This window comes from Zea mays, chromosome 6 (genome assembly GCF_902167145.1).
Source record: "Zea mays cultivar B73 chromosome 6, Zm-B73-REFERENCE-NAM-5.0, whole genome shotgun sequence".
NCBI classification, from domain to species: domain Eukaryota; kingdom Viridiplantae; phylum Streptophyta; class Magnoliopsida; order Poales; family Poaceae; genus Zea; species Zea mays.
Window position 1 is genome coordinate 173,850,903 of NC_050101.1, and position 8,895 is coordinate 173,859,797.

The window sequence follows — 8,895 nt, forward strand, 5'->3', positions numbered from 1 at the left end:
TGCTTTATGCCATGGGCTTTCATGGTAAATAAGATGTAGCAGGAGCATCGATTAATGAAAACGCGGGTCCACCTTTGACCTGTGCAAAGGTCAAAGGACGGATAGTGCAGACCGCAGGAGTGAATTGAGGTGGATTATATATGAACATGATCGCTCTTTCCATAGTAAAAGTTCTACACGTGATAAGTAAAAATATTTTATGCTATATCTTAAATTAATATTGTAGCCTTACAGATATCTAGATATCTAAAGTCTTAAAACGCCTCGCGTTTTGGCCTCTCTCCGCATTCCCGCACCACAGTCCTCTCGCTTGCCGACACGTACATGCACCAGTGCACCACGCGGACGCTTCTCTGTCACGGATGTGTAGTGTCACGCTCGCAGCCTGGTCGCGCTGCACGCTCGCCCGGTCGGCCCCACGTGACAGTTGCCTGGCCTCCGGTCTCACCTCCGCACGCATCTGGCCTCTGGAAACAGCTCCCCACGCACGCATCTGGCCTCCGCATCCGTCGCCGTCTCCCAGATCCCCGACGTAGCTCGCCTCCACATTCGCCCCCGTGTGTGGGCGTGGTCATGGCGACACGCGCCGACATCTCCGAGAGAGGCGCTGGCATCCGGTGGCCGGGGCCTGCGCCTGCGCCTGCTCCAACGCGGTTACAGCTCCTCCGCCTGCGTCTTCATCGTCGTCGGTGCCTCACAGCCGCGGCCAGGTCCGTCCTCGTCGTTCCTCCGTCACAGTCGTCGTCCTTTCGTCGGGAGTCGTCGAATCTAAGTCCATTTAGTGTTCAGCGCTCGCCATCCACAGATTCATTTACCATTGTTCCTGTTTCCTGTTCGCAGTTGGACTTCCCCCCAAATCCGTTTGCCACCGTACGTGCCTGTCCGTGTGCTTTGGCCTCATGTCGTGAGATGCGAGACGCATGCTGTCGGGGACCATAATTAGGGGTACCCCCAAGACTCCTAATCTTAGCTGGTAACCCCCATCAGCACAAAGCTGCAAAGGCCTGATGGGCGTGATTAAGGTCAAGGCTCAGTCCACTCGAGGGACACGATCTCGCCTCGCCCGAGCCCAGCCTCAGGCAAAGGCAGCCGACCCCGGAGGATTCACGTCTCGCCCGAGGGCCCCCTCAAGCAACGGACACACCTTCGGCTCGCTCGAGGCCCAGTCTTCGCAGAGAAGCAACCTTGGCCAGATCGCCACGCCGACCGACCGTATCGCAGGAGCATTTAATGCAAGGATCGCCTGACACCTTATCCTGACGTGCGCTCTTCAGTCGACAGAGCCGAAGTGACCGCAGTCACTTCGCCGCTCCACTGACCGACCTGACAAGAAAACAGCGCCGCCTGCCCCGCTCTAACTACCGTGCCACTCGCCAGAGTGAGGTCGACAGCGGCTAAGTCCAGCCTCGGGCGACATAGGAAGCTCCGCCTCGCCCGACCCCAGGGTTCGGCCCCCGTCTCGGCCTCGGAAGATGGACTTCGTCTCGCCCGACCCCAGGGCTCGGACTCAGCCTCGGCTCCGGAAGACGACGAACTCCGCCTCGCCCGACCCCAGGGCTCGGACTCAGCCTCGGCTCCGGAAGACGACGAACTCCGCCTCGCCCGACCCCAGGGCTCGAACTCAGCCTCGGCTCCGGAAGACGATGGATTCCGCCTCGCCCGACTCCAGGGCTCGGACTCAACCTCGACCTCGGAGGAATCGCCACCTCGCCCAAACTCGGGTCCGGACCGGCCACGTCACCAGGAGGGCCATCATTACCCTGCCCCTAGCTAGCTCAGGCTACGGGGAACAAGACCGGCATCCCATCTGGCTCGCCCCAGTAAACAAGTAATGATGACACCCCGCACGCTCCATGACGACGGCAACTCCCAGCCCCTTACGTCAGCAAGGAGATGTCAGCAAGGATCCGACAGCCCCGACAGTTGTACTTCCGCAGGGCTCCAGCGCTCCTCCGACGGCCACGACATCACATGAACAGGGTGCCAAAACCTCTCCGACTGCCACGACGGCATGTACTTAGGGCTCTAGCTCCTCTCTGCTAGACACGTTAGCACACTGCTACACCCCCCATTGTACACCTGGACCCTCTCCTTACGCCTATAAAAGGAAGGTCCAGGGCTCTCGTACGAGAAGGTTGGCCGCGCGGGAGAACGGGTCGACACATAAGGCTCTCGCTCTCTCTCTCTCTCACGTGAACGCTTGTAACCCCCTACTGCAAGCGCATCCATCCGCCCTGGGCGCAGGACAACATGAAGGCCGTGGTTTCCCCTTACTGCTCTCCCCCCTTTGTGTCCCGTCTTGCGCCGACCCATCTGGGCTGGGACACGCAGCGACAATTTACTCGTCGGTCCAAGGACCCCCCGGGGTCGAAACGCCGACACATGCGGACGGCGCCCCTCGCCATACCCCATCGTACCCTTCTGCCAGATCGCCCATGCTGGCCACGTAGACCGACACGCAGCGGCTGCAGGAGAAGACGCGGTGTGGTGCGTTCCCCTCCTCGTCGAAATTGTCGCTACACGGATCCACATCGTCTCCACACCTCTGCACTGTCGAGGCATGGGCGCCGGAGCTGTTCTCTGGTCTGCGGCAACAGGGATAGTACCTCTTTCACTTTATTTATTTAGTATTACATGCCTCACTCTATGCTCTCTCCCCCCTCTTCGCATTTTAGGTCCCTACATCTACCGTTGTCCTCGAGGACTCTTTGGGTTTGTTATTTTTCTGAGTCGCTAGCTAGAGTCCCTCGCTTTGCTGCTGAACCCTAGAACTTGCCAAGGCATCTGTTGGTGCGCTTGTTAGCTATTGTTTTAGCTAATCATTTGCTTTACAAGAAAGGGCCAGATGAATCTATGTTACGTTCCTGCTTTGTTTAAACCTAGGTAATGTTTTCTATTATACACTAAGCTCTGTTTTCTTTGTTTCTTGTTCTTTTTCTCATGGATAGGACCTCCCTGCGAGAGGATCCACAATGGGTTAGATCCCATAGTGCAACTGCCGCTCTGGATGTGAGTTCGTATACTTTGAAGGGGACGTCGACCTGAGACCTTCAGTAGAGATAACATCACAACATTTGGTATGGAACACTTTTGATCTATTTCTTTGGATGCACTTTTCTTGGGTTAACAATGTTGTTGTTCCCTGATTTGGTGTTTTCCTACTAAAGGACTTACCACAATCAGCTCGTATGGTTTGTTTTTCCTCTGCGTATATGTACTTGTGCCTGTGTTTTTTTGGCCGGTACCTAAAATAGTGCTGGTCCCAATGGGGCTTAGTGCATTTCAGATTTTAGAATGGCAGAATCCAAATATTTGCAACCTAAAACATCGATCCAGCCAAGATGTTAGTGGAAATAGGTGGCTGTTTAGAACGAATAATTTGGATAGCAGTTATAAATTATGGGGTGTTAAAGTAGTAGCACATCTTTGTTACAAGATTATAGCTGATCATTTATACTTCGTTTACTACTTGAATAACACACCAAGCAGAAATAGCTGAACAGATATCCCTAGAAACAGCTCGGACATCATTGTTTCAGTTCATGTCTCTACTCTGCTTTGATCAAATATAGTTTCCGGTGTCTAGTCCATACATTTTAGTTTCCAGTTTTCCGTTTGGATAACATTAAGTCCATACTTTTTCATATTTTCAGTTAGCACATACATTTCATTTCATTCAAGATATGCTGAAAACTGAATGTGATTCATACAAGCTAGGAATCCTGTTCAAATCTGAAAATTGAAATCGTCAGTTTGGAACACATCATGTTTTTAGATTTTCAGCTTACAAGCTAAAATCTGATGCCCACTTTCTAGATTTCATATTTTCAGTTTTTTTGTTTTTTTAATATAAACAACTACCTATCAAAGGGGAAATGTGATTTTTCAGCTTATAAGCAGAATTGTGATTTTTTCAGTTTTTTAATATAAACAGCTACCTGGACCCCCACACCATGCTACACTGATCTAAATTCTGTTTTCTTGGTGTTCCTTCCAAACGAGACATAATATTTTGATCTGATCTAATCCGATTTCTGCTTGTTTTGGTGTTCCTTCCAGGGGAGACGCTCCGCGACGAGGCTGAAGGAGAACAAGTGCTAGACGCACCGTGCACAGTTTCTATCAAAGGGGCAAGGTTTGATCTCATGCTTGTTCTGTGTGATGCATTAATCTTAACATGTGTTTGCGATTTTGGGGATTTCGAGTTTTGGATTGGCGATTGGTCGGTGGTGTGTTCTGTTCATGCAAGATTTGACCTCTCTATGCGTTGGATCGAACTTTTATATACAGGTCATGATTTGTGTATTAGGCTTAGACCTATGGGATAAAGCTAATGAAGAATCACAACTAAAATATGTTTACATTTGTTGATTGTAGCATGATTTTTGTTTACGAAATGTGTTCACACTTGATACCAGAAAACTCCTGCATCTTCATTACTCTTATTTGCTCATATAAGCTATGAGGTTCCTTTAGTAAAAAAACAGCTAAAAATCATGAGAAAATGTCCATGGCAAACCACATGCAACAACATCTCATGCCTTGCTATGTATTTGCCCATTTTCTAATCGATCTCTCAGCCTTTCTGGCATGCGTGTGCTAAGCTCCTCTATCCAAGCCTTTATGTAATCTGGTCATCAGGTCTATTGTCATTATGTTTGCCCATTGATATGTTAATAAACACTCTGTATCATCTACTTATGGTGTTATGCGTCCTCAGGATAGGTTGTTGTGCTGCCATGACATAATTAGTAAGTTTTACTTTTCCTTCTTCTTGCATAAGAGATCTTCTAAAGATAGGAACTATTATGCATCCTCACGGAATAGTTGGGTTGTATTATCCTGTGATCTAATATTACATGAAGAGCTAAAAATCCATAAACGATGGTATATTGTCGTGTAAGACCTATATGTCTGTGCATTTTTGTGTTATGTAGTCGCAGGTTCTACGTGCTTCATGTTATTTACTGTGCTTTGGTTAGTTGTTATGGTTTACTTGTTACGTTTGCACGTGCTTCATACATCCATACTCTGATTTATCATGTATGCTTCTCCTTTTTGCCCATCTTGGCTTTACATCCCTACTTGCTGTTACCTCTGGTGGTATTCAGAACTGATTCCAATGTGATACCTATGCTCTTGTCCCATACCTAGACACTCCATTTGTGATTCTATAAATTGTTGACCAATGGACCATGGGCCATGTCAGAGTACTGGTCGCTCTCTTGGAAGTGAGAGGAAGAGGAGACCTACCACCTCTGGTTTGTTCCTTTGGCCACATTTTCCTTTCTATTTAATGACTTACACTGTTTCTGAGTCCCCTGCTCGTTGCTCAATCTGTTTGCAAGATGATGACCTTGTTTCTTAACAAATGGTTGCCACGGACATGCTTGTATTGTCTCCATCGGACATGACCACTCAGACATCCTTGCTTAACCAACAATGCATCCCTATTTGGTCGACGTTTCCACTAAGACCTCGTACGTATCATGTACATATATTGGGATTATGATGCATCACGCGCTCATTCTTATGCTCTCCTCCTTGTTGTGACCTGGTAAAACATAGATCCTAGATCGTTGTTGCATTTCCCTAGAGAGGCTTCCACCTCCAATAGACACCGTCGAATTGAAGTAAGGAGGCGGGCACAAGCATGTACAACACAGGCTCCATGCTAAACTCTACCTTCTCCTGTTGTTCCTCTAAAGGACTCCTACATTGCTCGCTTGAAAGGTGCCCACTAGGCGCTACAGTCTCTACATGCGCATGTCTTACCTCTGTTGTGTTCTGCTGATCCATTGTTGTTTTGTGTTCCTTCAGACAACATGTAGCGTCCCGATCCTCTGGGACTCAAATGTGATACAATTACTAGTCCCAGGAGGCTAGTAAACACATTTATACAACAGATGATTCTAGATCTGCTTAAATGAGACAAGCCTATAAAGGTGGCGATCAACTTTAAGAGTTGGTCCACAACTCGGAACATATCATCAGAGTGGGGCTGAGGCAGCCTGATATACGCAGCGAAGCAAATCAGCGGTTCAACAGCCACAGGCAAGGTTGGGAACAGGCGTAACTCTTACCCGATCTCCTTTTTCTAAAAAACAACAAATAAGCAAGGGTGAGTACAAACGTACTCAGCAGCCCACCTTCACCCGCGGAATGGGGAAATCAGATATAATGCATGGAATATGTGGAGCTTAGGATATTTTGCAGAAACAACAATATTTTGTGCAGGGTTGTTTTGTAAAACATTTTGTATTTTGCAAAGCGCATCCTCTCCCAAAGGAGCAGGAAGTTTTTCAATATAGAACAAAATCCCCTGACTAAACCATCCAGGTATCTCAGCAGTTTCCCACTGGTTTTCATTGTCAACAACAGCCACTGGACTTCTCGTCCACCATAGCTCACGGCTCAACCGTCGGACCTTTTAAAAACCATTTTTCTCAAACGCACCTTTTTTAAAAAAACAAAACACTAATTGTCATACCACACCAGACTCGTCCAGTTCTGTGGACACAGACTATTCGAATAGGTTTGAACTCTCCGCAGAGGTGTACACTTTACCCACTAGTCCGGCTCTGCGATCTCATGGCCAATGAGATCCGAATTCGAATCTCTTTCTTTCCTCGCACGTCCTAACCTTAATGGTTATACCGGAAGGAGTCAGGCCACCGCCATGTCCAAACTGGACAAAACATTCCCCCTCCTTATCCTCCCGGTGCTCCCGAGCCTTCATAACCCTAGGGTTGGACCGTACGAGTTCAGATTGAGTGACTGCCCACACAGTCTCGAGTGGTTGTACTTATCATGAGTACATGTAGTGAAAGATGACAAACCGGTCCTTATAGGAGGGGACAATCCTTCTGCTCACGCCTAAACCAGCTGAGCCATCACCTTAGGCCCTCCCCTAAACCAGGGAGTCCCTGATCATCCCTACTCAAAGGTGATAAGGGTGAAAACCCTTCATCATACACATTTTGAAAAGCATTTTCTTTTGAAAATTCACACCTTTTCTCAAATCATTTGTAACAAATATATCCAAGACTGATTGCGGCAAGCGGCTGGGTGGCCATAATAACTTGTCTCAAAATCATATCATGCATAAAATAACAGGCTGAGGGTTGTGGTTGAAAAACATAGGTAATTTATGCATCAAAGGGATCCAGTGAGCTTGCCGTGCTTATCCGGCGAAGGGGGAAGGGGAGCTCGCGGAACTGGCTTCTGGCTCCACTGCCTAGCGTAGACTTGCAGATCTGGCTTCCACGAGACGTCACAAACGCTCCGATAACTATGCAACATTAACAAGCAAACATACAAACCAGCAAGTATACCAACAAATATTTAGTATAGTGGTCAGAATAGCGATATATGGATGGGTAGAGTCTTGAGTAGAATCTGTGTCATGTGATGTTGAGATATTACTAGTGGTGGAGCGGAGGTGCTTACCAGGAGGATGGACTAGAGGTCGACACTATGCGTGTAGCCGGCGGAGCGGGGTAACTGAGTGGGTGGGGTGTTTGCCTTGGCTGAGGGTGTTGAGTGTGTGTGGAGAGGGAGAGGGTAGCTGGGTGTATTTATAGCTGGGTGTATGTGGTGTAGCACAGTGAGGTTCACTGTTGGTGAGAATAGTGACGAATGAATCGTCTGACTTAGTCTGGACAGGGAAATTATAGACAGAATATGGGACAAGAGTATTTTAGGAGTTTTCTAGAATATGAACCATGCTTAAGGGATGACATGGTTGGATAGGGAATAGTTGATAAGAATTTAGAAACAAGAATTATTGGAATCTGAGTTTGGAAGCCCGGTTCGAAGGAATCTCAAAGTTAAGCATGCTCAACTTGGAGAAACCTGGGATGGGTGACCAGATGGGAAATTCCCTACTGGAAGGAAAATCACAGTCACCGGAGTTCGTATGACTGAAATATGGGTCTGGCTGGTCTTAGGTGGACTGGACAGCATGATGGATGAGTAGTTGAAATTTGGGGTGATCAGATGATCGATGAATAGTAACGATGAATAGTGACAACAGAAAAGGTTCCATAGGTATCATCGATGAATAGTAATAATGAATAGTAACGACGATGAATAGTATCAGTGAATAGCAATAATGAATAGTAACGATGGTGAACAGTAACAGTGGATAGTGATGGTGAATAGTTTGTATGAACGAACGATGAATAGTGACGATGAACGATGAATAGGAACTATGGACGAACGGACGAACAATCGAATGATCGGACGAACGAACGATCGGAATTTCGACAGCATAACGGCAGGATAAAGATTATCTAGAAGAACGATGAATAGGGACAATGAACGATGAATAGGAACTATGAACGAACGATGAACGATGAATAGGAACTATGAACGAACGATGAACGATCGAATGATCGAACGAACGAAGGATCGGAATTTCTGCAGCATAACGACAGGCAAAAAAGATTATTTGGACAAACGAACGGACGAACGATCGAACGATCGAACGAACGAACCATGAACGATTGGACGAACGAACGAACAAACTAAGAACAGGGGGACGAACGATCGAAGAACGACCGAACGATCCTTGTGCTAGTGTGTGCTTGTGTGGGAGGTGGAGTGGGCGTGTGTGGGGGGAGTGGAGAGAGTTGCCATGAAATGGCTTGGGGTGGGATGAGAGGAGGCCCTTGCCCCTCTATTTATAGCCATGGTGGGGGGATTAGGGGGAGGGATGAGAGGATTAGTGGGAGGATGAGAGGATTAGTGGGAGATTAGCATAGATTTGTCTTATATGAGTGAGATTAGCTTGTACAACTCAATGTATGACACCGGAGGCGTACGTATACGTATGAGCATGAGGAAAGTTATGAAGAAAATATTTGTAGGGACTTCAAAAATGATTCTGAAGGT